Source organism: Tribolium castaneum, unplaced genomic scaffold (genome assembly GCF_031307605.1).
Source record: "Tribolium castaneum strain GA2 unplaced genomic scaffold, icTriCast1.1 ptg000027l, whole genome shotgun sequence".
NCBI classification, from domain to species: Eukaryota; Metazoa; Arthropoda; class Insecta; order Coleoptera; family Tenebrionidae; genus Tribolium; species Tribolium castaneum.
The window spans coordinates 877,613-899,366 of record NW_026986636.1 but is presented as its reverse complement, the minus strand read 5'-3'; positions in this window follow the sequence as shown (position 1 = coordinate 899,366).

The window sequence follows — 21,754 nt, the reverse complement described above, 5'->3', positions numbered from 1 at the left end:
CATTATTATTATTATTATTATTATTATTATTATTATTATTATTATTATTATTTCTTTTATTATTATTATTATTATTATTATTATTATTATTATTATTATTATTATTATTATTATTATTATTATTATTATTATTATTATTATTATTATTATTATTATTATTAACTTTTGTATAGTAAATGTTTTTATACCAGTTTTAAAATGAGTTATAATTTTATTCAATTTCTTGCCTAAAAACACAGATCACAGATGATCTCTTGCATAGAAATGAGAAAACGCTCATATAACACACAAAATAAGCTTCATTTTTGCTTAGAAAACTAAGCTTACTTTTATTACTATTATTATTATTTTTATTATTATTATTACTATTATTATTATTATTATTATTATTATTATTATTATTAACTTTTGTATAGTAAATGTTTTTATACCAGTTTTAAAATGAGTTATTAATTTTAGACAATTTCTTGCCTAAAAATACAGATCACAGATGATTTCTTGCATAGAAATGAGAAAACGCTCATATAACACACAAAATAAGCTTCATTTTTGCTTAGAAAACTAAGCTTACTTTTATTACTACTATTATTATTATTATTATTATTATTACTATTATTATTATTAATATTATTTTTATTATTATTATTATTATTATTATTGTTATTATTATTATTATTATTATTAAAAAATTGTATTAAACAAACAGAAAACGTCGTATTCTGACACAAAAAAACGAATTACGTTATAGACTTGTCGAGAACGGCGTATTTCGGACTCTTATAGGACTCTTATAGGGTCAAAAAGTATCAGTTTGGATTAAAACAAATTATTTTTGTTGACTCTCAGTCTGAATTGTTCATCAGTTCAAACAAAAACGGCTTATTTTAGACGATCTTTTGCTTTGAACAAAAAAACTTACATCGAACAGACTAAAAACGTATTAATCTGGCATAAAAGAGCAATTTATGTATCACTTTGGATAAAGGCAGCTAATCCTATTCGTTTCATTGCTTAAAATAGACAAAATTGTTAATAAATCTAACAAAAACGCTGTATTCTAGCACAAAATACTAATTACATTATAGTTTCGACGAGAATAGCTTATTTGGAATGATTCATGCTTCCAAACGAGTAAATTTTTATTAAACAGATGCCAAACATCATGTTTTGTCCTATAAAGACATTTTATATTGCAGTTTGTATTAAAACAAAATATTTTCGTTGATTTTTTGTTAGAAGCTGCAAACCTAACATTAAAGAATCTGAAAACTTTGTATTCGGACACAAACCACCGAATTTTGTATCAGTTTAGACAAAAACCGTTGATTTTCGACAATATTTTGCTTTGAACAAGAAAACTTATATCAAACTGACTAAAAACGTCTTATTTTAGCACAAAACAAAAGATTTGCGTTATAGTCTTAACGAGAGCTGTTAATTTCAAACGGTTCTATGCTTTGAAACGAGTAAACTTTCACTGTACAGAGGAAAAACATCTTATTTCGCCTTTTAAAAACGATTCATGCCACAGTTTGGATAAAAACCAATTATTTTTGTTAATTCATTATTACAAACATAAACCTTACATCAAAGTAACTGAAAACCCCTTATTCAGGCACAGAAATTCGAATTACGTTTCAGTCTGGACAAAAACTGCTTACTTTAGACGATCCTTTGTTTTGAATACAAAAACTTACATTAAAAAGATTAAAAACGTCTTATTCTGGCTGAAAACTGCAAACTATATATTACTCTAGATAAAAGCAATTTATCCTGATTACTCCTTTACTTAGAATAGAGTAAACTTGTATAAAACTTAATGAAAACTTTAAATTTCGTCTCAAAGAAATAATTTACGTTATAGTTTTGACCAGCACTGTTTATTTCAAACGATTTTATGATTCGAAACTAATGAACTTTTATGGGGCAGATGCAAAACCACATATTACCATATAAAGCGTTGTTTTAAAGCAAATTATTACCTTTTGCAACAAGAAATTTCACGTCAAAGAAACTGAAAACTTCGTATCCATACATAAATATCGAATTACGTATCAGTTTAGGCAAATACAGCTTATTTTAAACGATTCCTTGCTATAAACAAGAAAAATTTTATCAAGCATATTGAAAACGTCTTATTCTCGAAAATAAGAGCAAATTATGTATCAGTTTTAACAAAAGCGGATTACTCTGTTTGATTCTATGCTTAGAGTAGAGTAAACTACTATAAAACGTAATGAAAACTCTATATTCAAGCTCAAAAGAACAAACTACGTTATAGTTTTGACTAGAAAAAAATATTTCGGACGATTACATACTTCGAAGTAAGCAAACTTTAATTGAACATGTGCAAAAGCTAATACTTTGCTTTAAAATAATGATTTATGTGGTAATATGGTATTTTGCATCTGTGCTATAAAAGTTTACTCGTTTCGCTTCATTGAATCATTCGAAATAAATTATTTTGACACAACAACAACGAAAATAATTTGTTTTTGTTTAAACTGTAACATAAGTCGCTTTTATAAAACGAACTAAGACGTTTGGCTTCTGTTTAGTGAAAGTTTTCTCGTTTGGGGACATAAAATCGTTTGAAATTAACAGTTCTGGTCAAAACTATTACGTAAATTATTTCTTTGTGTCACTTTAAAGATTTGCGTTATAGTCTTGACGAGAACTGTTAATTTCAAACGATTCTATGCTTTGAAACCAGTATACTTTCACTGAACAGAGGCAAAACGTCTAATTTCGCTTTTAAAAAACGATTTATGTCACAGAAAATCAAATTACGTTTCAGTCTAGACACAAATTGCTTATTTTAGACGATTCTTTCTTTTGAACACGAAAACTTACATTAAAAATATTAAAAACGTCTTATTCTGGCTCAAAACTGCAAATTATGTATTACTTTGGATAAAAGTAGTTTATCCCGATTACTCCTTTGCTTAGAATAGAGCAAACTTGTATAAAACTTAATGAAAACCTTAAATTTCGTCTGAAAGAAATAATTTACGTTATAGTTTTGACCAGAACTGTTAATTTCAAACGATTTTATGCCCCCAAACGAGAAAACTTTCACTAAACAGATGCCAAACGTCTTAGTTCGTTTTATAAAAACGACATGTTACAGTTTGAACAAAAAAATTATTTTCGTTGTTGTGTCAAAATAATTTATTTCGAATGATTCAATGGAGCGAAACGAGTATACTTTTATAGGACAGATGCAAAATACCATATTACCACATAAATCGTTATTTTAAAGCAAAGTATTAGCTTTTGCACTTGTTCAATTTTTTTTTCTCAAAACTATAACGTAATTTGTTCTTTTGAGCTTGAATATAAAGTTTTCATTACGTTTTATAGTAGTTTACTCTACTCTAAGCATAGAATCAAACAGAGTAATCCGCTTTTGTTAAAACTGATACATAATTTGCTCTTATTTTCAAGAATAAGACATTTTCAATATGTTTGATAAAATTTTTCTTGTTTATAGCAAGGAATCGTTTAAAATAAGCTGTATTTGCCTAAACTGATACGTAATTCGATATTTGTGCATGGATACGACGTTTTCAGTTTCTTTGACGTGTGAAATTTCTTGTTGCAAAATGTAATAATTTGCTTTAAAACAACGCTTTATATGGTAATATGTGGTTTTGCATCTGCCCCATAAAAGTTCATTAGTTTCGAATCATAAAATCGTTTGAAATAAACAGTGCTGGTCAAAACTATAACGTAAATTATTTCTTTGAGACGAAATTTAAAGTTTTCATTAAGTTTTATACAAGTTTACTCTATTCTAAGTAAAGGAGTAATCAGGATAAATTGCTTTTATCTAGAGTAATATATAATTTGCAGTTTTCAGCCAAAATAAGATGTTTTTAATCTTTTTAATGTAAGTTTTTGTATTCAAAACAAAGGATCGTCTAAAGTAAGCAGTTTTTGTCCAGACTGAAAGGTAATTCCAATTTCTGTGCCTGAATAAGGGGTTTTCAGTTACTTTGATGTAAGGTTTCATGTTTGTAACAATGAATTAACGAAAATAATTGGTTTTTATCCAAACTGTGGCATGAATCGTTTTTAAAAGGCGAAATAAGATGTTTTTCCTCTGTACAGTGAAAGTTTACTCGTTTCAAAGCATAGAACCGTTTGAAATTAACAGCTCTCGTTAAGACTATAACGCAAATCTTTTGTTTTGTACTAAAATAAGACGTTTTTAGTCAGTTTGATATAAGTTTTCTTGTTCAAAGCAAAATATTGTCGAAAATCAACCGTTTTTGTCTAAACTGATACAAAATTCGGTGGTTTGTGTCCGAATACAAAGTTTTCAGATTCTTTAATGTTAGGTTTGCTGCTTCTAACAAAGAATCAACGAAAATATTTTGTTTTAATACAAACTGCAATATAAAATGTCTTTTTAGGACAAAACATGATGTTTGGCGTCTGTTTAATAAAAATTTACTCGTTTGGAAGCATAGAATCATTCCAAATAAGCTATTTTCGTCGAAACTATAATGTAATTAGTATTTTGTGCTAGAATACAGCGTTTTTGTTTGATTTATTAACAATTTTGTCTATTTTAAGCAATGAAACGAATAGGATTAGCTGCCTTTATCCAAAGTGATACATAAATTGCTCTTTTATGCCAGATTAATACGTTTTTAGTCTGTTCGATGTATATTTTCATGTTTAAAGCAAAAGATCGTTTAAAATATGCCGTTTTTGTTTGAACTGATGAACAATTCAGACTGAGAGTCAACAAAAATAATTTGTTTTAATCCAAACTGATACTTTTTGACCCTATAAGAGTCCTATAAGAGTCCGAGATACGCCGTTCTCGTCAAGTCTATAACGTAATTCGTTTTTTTGTGTCAGAATACGACGTTTTCTGTCTGTTTAATATAATTTTTTAATAATAATAATAATAATAACAATAATAATAATAATAATAATAATAATAATAATAATAATAATAATAATAATAATAATAATAATAATAGTAATAATAATAATAATAATAATAATAATAATAATAATAATAATAATAATAATAGTAATAATAATAATAATAATAATAATAATAATAGTAATAAAAGTAAGCTTAGTTTTCTAAGCAAAAATGAAGCTTATTTTGTGTGTTATAATAGTAATATAATAATAATAGTAATAATAACAATAATAATAGTAATAATAATAATAATAATAATAATAATAATAATAATAATAATAATGATAATAATACTTATAATAATGAATTTCTTTGTAAATTAAAGCTTAGTTTTTCTAAGCAAAAATGATGCTTATTTTGTGTTATCTGAGCGTTTTTTCATTTCTATGCAAGAGATCATCTGTGATCTGTTTTTTTAGGCAAGAAATTGTCTAAAATTAATAACTCATTTTAAAACTGGTATAAAAACATTTACTATACAAAAGTTATAATCGGTTTTTAATAATAATAATATTAATAATAATAATAATAATAATAATAATAATAATAATAATAATAATAATAATAATAATAATAATAATAAAAATAATAGTAATAATAATAATAATAATAAAAATAATAATAATAGTAGTAATAAAAATAAGCTTAGTTTTCTAAGCAAAAATGAAGCTTATTTTGTGTTATATGAGCTTTTCTCATTTCTATGCAAAAGATCATGTGTGATCTGTGTTTTTAGGCAATCTAAGCCATTTGATAGTTTTTAGGCAAGAAATTGGCTAAAATTAATAACTCATTTTAAAACTGGTATAAAAACATTTACTATACAAAAGTTAATAATAATAATAATAATAATAATAATAATAATAATAATAATAATAATAATAATAATAATAATACTAATAATAATAATAATAATAACAATAATAATAATAATAATAATAATAATAATAATAATAGTAATAGTAACAAAAGTAATAATAATAATAATACTTTTAATAAGGAAAAATGGAGCTTATTTTGTGTGTTACATGAGCGTTTTCTCATTTCTATGCATAAGCCATTTAATAGTTTTTAATATTTAACAAAAATTTGCATTAAAATAAAATGTTTGAAAAACTGAAATTAAACAAAATTAAGTGTGTCTAACAATTTAGTAGAGAAAAAAGGAGGAGACATAAAAGTCACTAAAGTCTTAGAGTTGTCTTTAGTCGTCATATTAATAACAATAACATTTATAATAACAATACTAGTAGTACTAAATTTGCTTATATGCAAGCGCTTAATTAAGGTAACAGTTTTTTTGTTTTTTGCTTATATCTCGAAAACAGTTACTCCTATCAATTTTTACTTTTTCACCAAAATTAAGGTGATAAAATTTCCAACAAAATAGTTATTTACATTTTTCTTGTAGGACCAAGCATAAACGAGTTATAGAGTTGGATATAAATAATATTTAACAAAAATTTGCTTTAAAATAAAATGCTTGAAAAACTTGAATTAAACTAAATTAATTGTGTCTAACACTTTAGTAGAGGAAAAAGGAGAAGACATAATAGTCACTAAATGTTTCAGAGTCGTCTTTAGTCGTCATATTAATAACAATAACATTAATAATAATAATACTAATAGTACTAAATTTGCTTATATGCAAACGCTTAATTAAGGTAACAGTTTTTTGGTTTTTTGCTTATATCTCGAAAACAGTTACTCCTATCAATTTTTACTTTTTCACTAAAATTAAAGGTGATAAAATTTCCTACAAAATAGTTATTTGCATTTTTCATGTAGAACTAACCATAAGCGAGATATAAGTTTGAAAATAATTAATAATTAAAAAAAAGTGTTTTAACAGAAAATGTCTTGTGATTTAAAATACACTTAATTTATTGGGTTCAATACTTTATTAGAAGAAAAAGGAGGTGACATAAAAGTCACTGAAGTCTTCAGAGTCGTTTTTAAATGCTGCATTTTTGTCTTCGTCTCAAACATTGAAAACTGAATTACATTTTTGTTCAGTAACAGTTACAGTTTTCTTATTGGTTTTTTGCTTATATCTCGAAAACAGTTACTCCTATCAAATTTTATCTTTCTTTCAAAATTAAAGCTGATAAAATTTCCAACAAAATAGTTATTTACATTTTTCTTGTAGGACCAAGCATAAACGAGTTATAGAGTTGGATATAAATAATATTTAACAAAAATTTGCTTTAAAATAAAATGCTTGAAAAACCCGAATTAAACTAAATTAATTGTGTCTAACACTTTAGTAGAGGAAAAAGGAGAAGACATAAAAGTCACTAAATGTTTCAGAGTCGTCTTTAGTCGTCATATTAATAACAATAACATTAATAATAATAATACTAATAGTACTAAATTTGCTTATATGCAAACGCTTAATTAAGGTAACAGTTTTTTGGTTTCTTGCTTATATCTCGAAAACAGTTACTCCTATCAATTTTTATCTTTTTTTCAAAATTAAAGCTGATAAAATTTCCTACAAAATAGTTATTTGCATTTTTTTGTAGGACCAACCATAAGCGAGTTATAGAGTTGGATATAAATAATCTTTAACAAAAATTTGCTTTAAAATATAATGTTTGAAAAACCGAAATTAAACTAAATTAAGACTAACACTTTAGTAGAGGAAAAAGGAGAAGACATAAAAGTCTCCAAAGTCTTAAGAGTCGTTTTTAGTCGTCACATTAATAACAATAACATTAATATTAATAATACTAATATTACTAAATTTGCTTATATGCAAGCGCTTAATTAAGGTAACAGTTTTTTGGTTTCTTGCTTATATCTCGAAAACAGTTACTCCTATCAATTTTTATCTTTTTACTAAAATTAAAGCTGATAAAGTTTCCTACAAAATAGTAATTTGCATTTTTCATGTAGGACTAACCATAAGCGAGATATAAGTTTGAAAATAATTAATATTTAAAAAAAAAGTGCTTTAACAGAAAATGTCTTGTGATTTAAAATACACTTAATTTAATGGGTCCAATACTTTATTAGAAGAAAAAGGAGGAGACATAAAAGTCACTGAAGTCTTCAGAGTCGATTTTAAACGCTGCATTTTCGTCTTTGTCTCAAACATTGAAATCTGAATTACATTTTTGTTTAGTAACAGTTACAGTTTTCTTATTGGTTTTTTGCTTATATCTCGAAAACAGTTACTCCTATCACTTTTTATCTTTCTTTCAAAATTAAAGCTGATAAAATTCTCTACAAAATAGTTATTCGCATTTTTTTTGTAGGACCAACCATAAGCGAGTTATAGAGTTGGATATAAATAATCTTTAACAAAAATTTGCTTTAAAATAAAATGTTTAAAAAACCGAAATTAAACTAAATTAATTAAGACTAACACTTTAGTAGAGAAAAAAGGGGAAGACATAAAAGTCACCAAAGTCTTGAGAGTCGTTTTTAGTAGTCATATTAATAACAATAACATTAATAATAATAATAATACTAATATTACTAAATTTGCTTATATGCAAGCGCTTAATTAAGGTAACAGTTTCTTGCTTATATCTCGAAAACAGTTACTCTTATCACTTTTTATCTTTTTACTAAAATTAAAGCTGATAAAATTTCCTACAAAATAGTTATTTGCATTTTTTATGTAGAACTAACCATAAGCGAGATATAAGTTTGAAAATAATTAATATTTAAAAAAAAAGTGCTTTAACAGAAAATGTCTTGTAATTTAAAATACACTTAATTTAATGGGTTCAATACTTTATTAGAAGAAAAAGGAGGTGACATAAAAGTCACCAAAGTCTTCAGAGTTGTTTTTAGTACTAAATTAGCTTATATGCAAGCCCTTAATTAAGGTAACAGTTTTTTGGTATCTTGCTTATATCTCGAAAACAGTTACTCCTATCAATTTTTATCTTTTCACTAAAATTAAAGCTGATAAAATTTCCTACAAAATAGTAATTTGCATTTTTCATGTAGGACTAACCATAAGCGAGATATAAGTTTGAAAATAACTAATATTTAAAAAAAAGTGCTTTAACAGAAAATGTCTTGTGATTTAAAATACACTTAATTTATTGGGTCCAATACTTTATTAGAAGAAAAAGGAGGTGACATAAAAGTCACTGAAGTCTTCAGAGTCGATTTTAAATGCTGCATTTTCGTCTTCGTCTCAAACATTGAAAACTGAATTACATTTTTGTTCAGTAACAGTTACAGTTTTCTTATTGGTTTTTTGCTTATATTTCGAAAACTGTTACTCCTATCAATTTTTATCTTTCTTTCAAAATTAAAGCTGATAAAATTTCCAACAAAATCGTTATTTGCATTTTTCTTGTAGGACCAACCATAAGCGAGTTATAGAGTTGGATATAAATAATCTTTAACAAAAATTTGCTTTAAAATAAAATGTTTGAAAAACCGATATTAAACTAAATTAATTGGGTCTAACACTTTAGTAGAGGAAAAAGGAGAAAACATAAAGTCACCAAAATCTTCAGAGTTGTTTTTAGTACTAAATTAGCTTATATGCAAGCGCTTAATTAAGGTAACAGTTTTTTGGTTTCTTGCTTATATCTCGAAAACAGTTACTCCTATCAATTTTTATCTTTTTACTAAAATTAAAGCTGATAAAATTTCCTACAAAATAGTAATTTGCATTTTTCATGTAGGACTAACCATAAGCGAGATATAAGTTTGAAAATAATTAATATTTAAAAAAAAAGTGTTTTAACAGAAAATGTCTTGGGATTCAAAATACACTTAATTTATTGGGTCCAATAGTTTATTAGAAGAAAAAGGAGGTGACATAAAAGTCACTGAAGTCTTCAGAGTCGATTTTAAATGCTGCATTTTCGTCTTCGTCTCAAACATTGAAAACTGAATTACATTTTTGTTCAGTAACAGTTACAGTTTTCTTATTGGTTTTTTGCTTATATCTCGAAAACTGTTACTCCTATCAATTTTTATCTTTATTTCAAAATTAAAGCTGATAAAATTTCCTACAAAATCGTTATTTACATTTTTCATGTAGGACCAACCATAAGCGAGTTATAGAGTTGGATATAAATAATATTTAACAAAAATTTGCTTTAAAATAAAATGTTTGAAAAACTGAAATTAAACTAATTTAATTGGGTCTAACACTTTAGTAGAGAAAAAAGAAAAAGACATAAAAGTCACTAAAGGTTTCAGAGTCGTCTTTAGTCGTCATATTAATAACAATAACATTAATGATAATAATACAAATAGTACTAAATTTGCTTATATGCAAACGCTTAATTAAGGTAACAGTGTTTTGGTTTCTAGCTTATATCTCGAAAACAGTTACTCCTATCAATTTTTATCTTTTTACTAAAATTAAAGCTGATAAAATTTCCTACAAAATAGTTATTTGCATTTCTTTTGTAAGACTAACCATAAGCGAGTTATAGAGTTGGAAATAAATAATCTTCAACAAAAATTTGCTTTAAAATAAAATGTTTGAAAAACCGAAATTAAACTAAATTAATTGAGTCTAACACTTTAGTATAGGAAAAAAGAGAAGACATAAAAGTCACCAAAGTCTTCAGAGTCGTTTTTAGTCGTCATTTTAATAACAATAACATTAATAATAATAATACTAATAGTACTAAATTTGCTTATATGCAAGCGCTTTATTAAGGTAACAGTTTTTTGGTTTCTTGCTTATTTCTCGAAAACAGTTACTCCTATCAATTTTTATCTTTTTACTAAAATTAAAGCTGATAAAATTTCCTACATAATAGTTATTTGCATTTTTCTTGTAGGACCAAGCATAAGCGAGTTATAGAGATGGATATAAATAATATTTAACAAAAATTTGCTTTAAAATAAAATGTTTGAAATACTGAAATTAAACTAAATTAATTGTGTCTAACACTTTAGTAGAGAAAAAAGAAGAAGACATAAAAGTCACTAAAGGTTTCAGAGTCGTCTTTAATCGTCATATTAATAACAATAACATTAATAATAATAATACTAATAGTACTAAATTTGCTTATATGCAAACGCTTAATTAAGTTAACAGTTTTTTGGTTTCTTGCTTATATCTCGAAAACAGTTACTCCTATCAATTTTTATCTTTTACTAAAATTAAAGCTGATAAAATTTCCTACAAAATAGTAATTTGCATTTTTCATGTAGGACTAACCATAAGCGAGATATAAGTTTGAAAATAACTAATATTTAAAAAAAAGTGCTTTAACAGAAAATGTCTTGTGATTTAAAATACACTTAATTTATTGGGTCCAATACTTTATTAGAAGAAAAAGGAGGTGACATAAAAGTCACTGAAGTCTTCAGAGTCGATTTTAAATGCTGCATTTTCGTCTTCGTCTCAAACATTGAAAACTGAATTACATTTTTGCTCAGTAACAGTTACAGCTTTCTTATTGTTTTTTTGCTTATATCTTGAAAACTGTTACTTCTATCAATTTTTATCTTTCTTTCAAAATTAAAGCTGATAAAATTTCCTACAAAATCGTTATTAGCATTTTTCTTGTAGGACCAACCATAAGCGAGTTATAGAGTTGGATATAAATAATCTTTAACAAAAATTTGCTTTAAAATAAAATGTTTGAAAAACCGATATTAAACTAAATTAATTGGGTCTAACACTTTAGTAGAGGAAAAAGGAGAAGACATAAAGTCACCAAAGTCTTCAGAGTTGATTTTAGTACTAAATCTGCTTATATACAAGCGCTTAATTAAGGTAACAGTTTTTTGGTTTCTTGCTTATATCTCAGAAACAGTTACCCCTATCAATTTTTATCTTTTTACTAAAATTAAAGCTGATAAAATTTCCTACAAAATAGTAATTTGCATTTTTCATGTAGGACTAACCATAAGCGAGATATAAGTTTGAAAATAATTAATATTTAAAAAAAAAGTGTTTTAACAGAAAATGTCTTGGGATTTAAAATACACTTAATTTATTGGGTCCAATAGTTTATTAGAAGAAAAAGGAGGTAACGTAAAAGTCACTGAAGTCTTCAGAGTCGATTTTAAATGCTGCATTTTCGTCTTCGTCTCAAACATTGAAAACTGAATTACATTTTTGTTCAGTAACAGTTACAGTTTTCTTATTGGTTTTTTGCTTATATCTCGAAAGCTGTTACTCCTATCAATGTTTATCTTTATTTCAAAATTAAAGCCGATAAAATTTCCTACAAAATCGTTATTTGCATTTTTCATGTAGGACCAACCATAAGCGAGTTATAGAGTTGGATATAAATAATATTTAACAAAAATTTGCTTTAAAATAAAATGTTTGAAAAACTGAAATTAAACTAATTTAATTGTGTCTAACACTTTAGTAGAGGAAAAAGAAAAAGACATAAAAGTCACTAAAGGTTTCAGAGTCGTCTTTAGTCGTCATATTAATAACAATAACATTAATGATAATAATACTAATAGTACTAAATTTGCTTATATGCAAACGCTTAATTAAGGTAACAGTGTTTTGGTTTCTTGCTTATATCTCGAAAACAGTTACTCCTATCAATTTTTATCTTTTTACTAAAATTAAAGCTGATAAAATTTCCTACAAAATAGTTATTTGCATTTCTTTTGTAAGACCAACCATAAAAGAGTTATAGAGTTGGATATAAAATATCTTCAACAAAAATTTGCTTTAAAATAAAATGTTTGAAAAACCGAAATTAAACTAAATTAATTGAGTCTAACACTTTAGTATAGGAAAAAGGAGAAGACATAAAAGTCACCAAAGTCTTGAGAGTCGTTTTTAGTCGTCATATTAATAACAATAACATTAATAATAATAATACTAATAGTACTAAATTTGCTTATATGCAAGCGCTTTATTAAGGTAACAGTTTTTTGGTTTCTTGCTTATATCTCGAAAACAGTTACTCCTATCAATTTTTATCTTTTTACTAAAATTAAAGCTGATAAAATTTCCTACAAAATAGTTATTTGCATTATTCTTGAAGGACCAAGCATAAGCGAGATATAAGTTTGAAAATAATTAAAATTAAAAAAAAAGTGCTTCAACAGAAAATGTCTTGTGATTTGAAATACACTTAATTTATTGGGTCCAATACTTTATTAGAAGAAAAAAGAGGTGACAGAAAGGTCACTGAAGTCTTTAAAGTCGTTTGTAAATGCTGCATTCTCGTCTTCGTCTCAAACATTGAAAACTGAATTACATTTTTGTTCAGTAACTGTTACAGTTTTCTTATTGGTTTTTTGCTTATATCTCGAAAACAGTTACTCCTATCAATTATTATCTTTCTTTTAAAATTAAAGCTGATAAAGCTTCCTACAAAATAGTTATTTGCATTTTTCTTGTAGGACCAACCATAAGCGAGTTATAGAGTTGGATATAAATCAATATTTAAAAAAAAAGTGCTTTAACAGAAAATGTCTTGTGATTTAAAATACACTTAATTTATTGAGTCCAATACTTTATTAGAAAAAAAAGGAGGTGACTTAAAAGTCGCTGAAGTTTTCAGAGTCGTTTTTTTTTCAAAATTAAAGCTGATAAAATTTTTTACAAAAAAGTTATTTGCATTTTTCTTGTAGGACCAACCATAAGCGAGTTATAGAGTTGGATATAAATAATATTTAACAAAAATTTGCTTTAAAATAAAATGTTTGAAAAACTGAAATTAAACTAATTTAATTGTGTCTAACACATTAGTAGAGGAAAAAGAAGAAGACATAAAAGTCACTAAAGGTTTCAAAGTTGTCTTTAATCGTCATATTAATAACAATAACATTAATAATAATAATACTAATAGTACTAAATTTGCTTATATGCAAACGCTTAATTAAGGTAACAGTGTTTTGGTTTCTGGCTTATATCTCGAAAACAGTTACTCCTATCAATTTTTATCTTTTTACTAAAATTCAAGCTGATAAAATTTCCTACAAAATAGTTATTTGCATTTTTTATGTAGGACTAACCATAAGCGAGATATAAGATTTAAAATAATTAATATTTAAAAAAAAAGTGCTTTAACAGAAAATGTCTTGTGATTTAAAATACACTTAATTTTTTAGGTCCAATACTTTATTAGAAAAAAAAGGGGGTGACATATAAGTCACTGAAGTCTTCAGAGTCGATTTTAAATGCTGCATTTTTGTCTTCGTCTCAAACATTGAAAACTGAATTACATTTTTGTTCTGAAACGGTAACAGTTTTTACTTTGGTTTTTTTGCTTATATCTCGAAAACAGTTACTGCTATAAATTTTTATCTTTTCTTCAAAATTAAAGCTGATAAAATTTCCTACAAAATAGTTTTTAGCATTTTTTTTGTAGGACCAACCATAAGCGAGTTATAGAGTTGGATATAAATAATCTTTAAGAAAAATTTGCTTTAAAATAAAATGTTTGAAAAACCGAAATTAAACTAAATTAATTGGGTCCAATACTTTATTAGAAGAAAAAGGAGGTGACATAAAAGTCACTGAAGTCTTCAGAGTCGATTTTAAATGCTGCATTTTCGTCTTCGTCTCAAACATTGAAAACTAAATTACATTTTTGTTCAGTAACAGTTACAGTTTTCTTATTGGTTTTTTGTTTATATCTCGAAAACTGTTACTCCTATCAATTTTTATCTTTCTTTCAAAATTAAAGCTGATAAAATTTTCTACAAAATAGTTATTCACATTTTTTTTGTAGGACCAACCATAAGCGAGTTATAGAGTTGGATATAAATAATCTTTAACAAAAATTTGCTTTAAAATAAAATGTTTGAAAAACCGAAATTAAACTAAATTAATTGTGTCTAACACTTTAGTAGAAGAAAAAGGAGAAGACATAAAAGTTACCAAAGTCTTCAGAGTTGTTTTTAGTACTAAATTTGCTTATATGCAAGCCCTTAATTAAAGTAACAGTTTTTTGGTTTCTTGCTTATACCTCGAAAACAGTTACTCCTATCAATTTGTAACTTTTTACTAAAATTAAAGCTGATAAAATTTCCAACAAAATAGTTATTTGCATTTTTCATGTAGGACTAACCATAAGCGAGATGTAAGTTTGAAAATAATCAATATTTAAAAAAAAAGTGCTTTAACAGAAAATGTCTTGTGATTTAAAATACACTTAATTTATTGAGTCCAATACTTTATTAGAAAAAAAAGGAGGTGACTTAAAAGTCACTGAAATTTTCAGAGTCGTTTTTAAATGCTGCATTTTCGTCTTCGTCTCAAACATTGAAAACTGAATTACATTTTTGTTCAGTAACGGTTACAATTTTCACTTTGGTTTTTTGCTTATATCTCGAAAACAGTTACTCCTATAAATTTTTATTTTTTCTTCAAAATTAAAGCTGATAAAATTTCCTACAAAATAGTTTTTAACATTTTTTTTGTAGGACCAACCATAAGCGAGTTATAGAGTTGGATATAAATAATCTTTAAGAAAAATTTGCTTTAAAATAAAATGTTTGAAAAACTGAAATTAAACTAATTTAATTGTGTCTAACACATTAGTAGAGGAAAAAGAAGAAGACATAAAAGTCACTAAAGGTTTCAAAGTTGTCTTTAATCGTCATATTAATAACAATAACATTAATAATAATAATACTAATAGTACTAAATTTGCTTATATGCAAGCGCTTTATTAAGGTAACAGTTTTTTGGTTTCTTGCTTATATCTCGAAAACAGTTACTCCTATCAATTTTTATCTTTTTACTAAAATTAAAGCTGATAAAATTTCCTACAAAATAGTTATTTGCATTTTTCATGTAAGGCTAACCATTAGCGAGATATATGATTGAAAATAATTAATATTTAAAAAAATGTGCTTTAACAGAAAATGTCTTGTGATTTAAAATACACTTAATTTATTAGGTCTAATACTTTATTAGAAGAAGAAGAAAGTGACATAAAAGTCACTGAAGTCTTCAGGGTCGTTTTTAAATGCTGCAGTTACATCTTCGTCTCAAACTTTGAAAACTGAATTACATTTTGGTTCAGTAACAGTCACAGTTTTCTTATTGGTTTTTTGCTTATATCTCGAAAACAGTTACTCCTACCAATTTTTATTTTTTTTTTCAAAATTAAAGCTGATAAAATTTCCTACAAAATAGTTATTTGCATTTTTCTTGTAGGACCAACCATAAGCGAGTTATAGAGTTGGATATAAATAATATTTAACAAAAATTTGCTTTAAAATAAAATGTTTGAAAAACTGAAATTAAACTAATTTAATTGTGTCTAACACATTAGTAGAGGAAAAAGAAGAAGACATAAAAGTCACTAAAGGTTTCAAAGTTGTCTTTAATCGTCATATTAATAACAATAACATTAATAATAATAATACTAATAGTACTAAATTTGCTTATATGCAAACGCTTAATTAAGGTAACGGTGTTTTGGTTTCTGGCTTATATCTCGAAAACAGTTACTCCTATCAATTTTTATCTTTTTACTAAAATTCAAGCTGATAAAATTTCTTACAAAATAGTTATTTGCATTTTTTATGTAGGACTAACCATAAGCGAGATATAAGATTGAAAATAATTAATATTTAAAAAAAAAGTGCTTTAACAGAAAATGTCTTGTGATTTAAAATACCCTTAATTTTTTAGGTCCAATACTTTATTAGAAAAAAAAAGGGGTGACATATAAGTCACTGAAGTCTTCAGAGTCGATTTTAAATGCTGCATTTTCGTCTTCGTCTCAAACATTGAAAACTGAATTACATTTTTGTTCTGAAACGGTAACAGATTTTACTTTGGTTTTTTGCTTATATCTCGAAAACAGTTACTGCTATAAATTTTTATCTTTTCCTCAAAATTAAAGCTGATAAAATTTCCTACAAAATAGTTTTTAGCATTTTTTTTGTAGGACCAACCATAAGCGAGTTATAGAGTTGGATATAAATAATCTTTAAGAAAAATTTGCTTTAAAATAAAATGTTTGAAAAACCGAAATTAAACTAAATTAATTGTTTCCAATACTTTATTAGAAGAAAAAGGAGGTGACATAAAAGTCACTGAAGTCTTCAGAGTCGATTTAAATGCTGCATTTTCGTCTTCGTCTCAAACATTGAAAACTAAATTACATTTTTGTTCAGTAACAGTTACAGTTTTCTTATTGGTTTTTTGCTTATATCTCGAAAACTGTTACTCCTATCAATTTTTATCTTTCTTTCAAAATTAAAGCTGATAAAATTTTCTACAAAATAGTTATTCACATTTTTTTTGTAGGACCAACCATAAGCGAGTTATAGTGTTGGATATAAATAATCTTTAACAAAAATTTGCTTTAATATAAAATGTTTGAAAAACCGAAATTAAACTAAATTAATTGTGTCTAACACTTTAGTGGAAGAAAAAGGAGAAGACATAAAAGTTACCAAAGTTTTCAGAGTTGTTTTTAGTACTAAATTTGCTTATATGCAAGCCCTTAATTAAAGTAACAGTTTTTTGGTTTCTTGCTTATACCTCGAAAACAGTTACTCCTATCAATTTGTATCTTTTTACTAAAATTAAAGCTGATAAAATTTCCTACAAAATAGTTATTTGCATTTTTCATGTAGGACTAACCATAAGCGAGATATAAGTTTGAAAATAATTAATATTTAAAAAAAAATGTGCTTTAACAGAAAATGTCTTGTGATTTAAAATCACGCTTATGGTTAGTCCTACATGAAAAATGCAAACAACTGTTTTGTAGGAAATTTTATCAGCTTTAATTTTAGTGAAAAGATAAAAATTGATAGGAGTAACTGTTTTCGAGATATAAGCAAGAAACCAAAAAACTGTTACTTTAATTAAGGGCTTGCATATAAGCAAATTTAGTACTAAAAACAACTCTGAAGACTTTGGTGACTTTTATGTCTCTTCCTTTTTCTTCTAATAAAGTATTGGACCCATTAAATTAAGTGTATTTTAAATCACAAGACATTTTCTGTTAAAGCACTTTTTTTTTAAATATTAATTATTTTCAAACTTATATCTCGCTTATGGTTAGTCCTACATGAAAAATGCAAATTACTATTTTGTAGGAAATTTTATCAGCTACAAGAAAAATGCAAATAACGATTTTGTTGGAAATTTTATCAGCTTCAATTTTGAAAGAAAGATAAAAATTGATAGGAGTAACAGTTTTTGAGATATAAGCAAAAAACCAATAAGAAAACTGTAACTGTTACTGAACAAAAATGTAATTCAGTTTTCAATGTTTGAGACGAAGACGAAAATGCAGCATTTAAAATCGACTCTGAAGACTTCAGTGACTTTTATGTCACCTCCTTTTTCTTCTAATAAAGTATTGGACCCAATAAATTAAGTGTATTTTAAATCCCAAGACATTTTCTGTTAAAACACTTTTTTTTCAAATATTAATTATTTTCAAACTTATATCTCGCTTATGGTTAGTCCTACATGAAAAATGCAAATTACTATTTTGTGGGAAATTTTACCAGCTTTAATTTTAGTAGAAAGATAAAAATTGATAGGAGTAACTGTTTTCGAGATATAAGCAAGAAACCAAAAAACTGTTACGTTAATTAAGCGCTTGCATATAAGCATATTTAGTACTAAAAACAACTCTGAAGACTTTGGTGACTTTATGTCTTTTTTTTCCTCTACTAAAGTGTTAGACCCAATTAATTTAGTTTAATATTGGTTTTTCAAACATTTTATTTTAAAGCAAATTTTTGTTAAAGATTATTTATATCCAACTCTCTAACTCGCTTATGGTTGGTCCTACAAGAAAAATGCAAATAACGATTTTGTAGGAAATTTTATCAGCTTTAATTTTGAAAGAAAGATAAAAATTGATAGGAGTAACAGTCTTCGAGATATAAGCAAAAAACCAAGAAGAAAACTGTAACTGTTACTGAGCAAAAATGTAATTCAGTTTTCAATGTTTGAGACGAAGACGAAAATGCAGCATTTAAAATCGACTCTGAAGACTTCAGTGACTTTTATGTCACCTCCTTTTTCTTCTAATAAAGTATTGGACCCAATAAATTAAGTGTATTTTAAATCACAAGACATTTTCTGTTAAAGCACTTTTTTTTAAATATTAGTTATTTTCAAACTTATATCTCGCTTATGGTTAGTCCTACATGAAAAATGCAAATTACTATTTTGTAGGAAATTTTATCAGCTTTAATTTTAGTAAAAGGATAAAAATTGATAGGAGTAACTGTTTTCGAGATATAAGCAAGAAACCAAAAAACTGTTAACTTAATTAAGCGTTTGCATATAAGCAAATTTAGTACTATTAGTAATATTATTATTAATGTTATTGTTATTAATATGACGATTAAAGGCGACTCTCAAACCTTTAGTGACTTTTATGTCTTCTTCTTTTTCCTCTACTAAAGTGTTAGACACAATTAATTTAGTTTAATTTCAGTATTTCAAACATTTTATTTTAAAGCAAATTTTTGTTAAATATTATTTATATCCATCTCTATAAATCGCTTATGCTTGGTCCTACAAGAAAAATGCAAATAACTATTTTGTAGGAAATTTTATCAGCTTTAATTTTAGTAAAAAGATAAAAATTGATAGGAGTAACTGTTTTCGAGATATAAGCAAGAAACCAAAAAACTGTTACCTTAATAAAGCGCTTGCATATAAGCAAATTTAGTACTATTAGTATTATTATTATTAATGTTATTGTTATTAAAATGACAAAACGACTCTGAAGACTTTGGTGACTTTTATGTCTTCTCCTTTTTCCTATACTAAAGTGTTAGACTCAATTAATTTAGTTTAATTTTGGTTTTTCAAACATTTTATTTTAATGCAAATTTTTGTTGAAGATTATTTATATCCAACTCTATAACTCGCTTATGGTTGGTCTTACAAAAGAAATGCAAATAACTATTTTGTAAGAAATTTTATCAGCTTTAATTTTAGTAAAAAGATAAAAATTGATAGGAGTAACTGTTTTCGAGATATAAGCAAGAAACCAAAACACTGTTACCTTAATTAAGCGTTTGCATATAAGCAAATTTAGTACTATTAGTATTATTATCATTAATGTTATTGTTATTAATATGGCGACTAAAGACGACCCTGAAACCTTTAGTGACTTTTATGTATTTTTCTTTTTCCTCTACTAAAGTGTTAGACACAATTAAATTAGTTTAATTTCAGTTTTTCAAACATTTTATTTTAAAGCAAATTTTTGTTAAATATTTATTATATCCAACTCTATAACTCGCTTATGGTTGGTCTTACAAGAAAAATGCAATTAACGATTTTGTAGGAAATTTTTTCAGCTTTAATTTTGAAATAAAGATAAAAATTGATAGGAGTAACAGTTTTCGAGATATAAGCAAAAAAACAATAAGAAAACTGTAACTGTTACTGAACAAAAATGTAATTCAGTTGTCAATGTTTGAGACGAAGACGAAAATGCAGTATTTAAAATCGACTCTGAAGACTTCAGTGACTTTTATGTCACCTCCTTTTTCTTCTAATAAGCTATTGGACCCAATAAATTAAGTGTATTTTAAATCCCAAGACATTTTCTGTTAAAACACTTTTTTTTAAATATTAATTATTTTCAAACTTATATTTCGCTTATGGTTAGTCCTACATGAAAAATGCAAATTACTATTTTGTAGGAAATTTTATCAGCTTTAATTTAAGTAAAAAGATAAAAATTGATAGGAGTAACTGTTTTCGAGATATAAGCAGGAAACCAAAAAACTGTTACCTTAATTAAGCGCTTGCATATAAGCAAATATAGTACTATTAGCATTATTATTATTAATGTTATTGTTATTAATATGACGACTAAAGACGACTCTGAAACCTTTAGTGACTTTTATGTTTTTTCCATTTTCCTCTACTAAAGTGTTAGACACAATTAATTTAGTTTAATTTCAGTTTTTCAAACATTTAATTTTAAAGCAAATTTTTGTTAAAGATTATTTATATCTAACTCTTTAACTCGCTTACGGTATGTCCTACAAAAGAAATGCATGTAACTATTTTGTAGGAAATTTTATCAGCTTTAATTTTGAAAGAAAGATAAAAATTGATAAGAGTAAATGTTTTCGAGATATAAGCAAAAAACCAAAGTGAAAACTGTTACAGTTTCTGAACAAAAATGTTTTCGAGATATAAGCAAAAAACCAAAGTGAAAACTGTTACAGTTACTGAACAAAAATGTAATTCAGTTTTCAATGTTTGAGACGAAGACGAAAATGCATCATTTACAAACGACTCTAAAAACTTCAGTGACATTTCTGTCACCTCCTTTTTCTTCTAATAAAGTATTGGACCCAATAAATTAAGTGTATTTTAAATCACAAGACATTTTCTGTTAAAGGGCATTTTTTTTTAAATATCAATTATTTTCAAACTTATATCTCGCTTATGGTTAGTCCTACATGAAAAATGCAAATAACTATTTTGTAGGAAATTTTATCAGCTTTAATATTAGTGAAAAGATAAAAATTGATAGGAGTAACTGTTTTCGAGATATAAGCAAGAAACCAAAAAACTGTTACCTTAATTAAGGGCTTGCATATAAGCAAATTTAGTACTAAAAACAACTCTGAAGACTTTGGTGACTTTTATGTCTTCTTCTTTTTTCTCTACTAAAGTGTTAGACACAATTAATTTAGTTTAATTTCGGTTTTTCAAACATTTTATTTTAAAGCAAATTTTTGTTAAAGATTATTTATATCCAACTCTATAACTCGCTTATGGTTGGTCCTACAAAAAAATGCAAATAACTATTTTGTAGGAAATTTTATCAGCTTTAATTTTGAAAAAAAGATAAAAATTGATTGGAGTAACTGTTTTCGAGATATAAGCAAGAAACCAAAAAACTGTTTCCTTAATTAAGCGTTTGCATA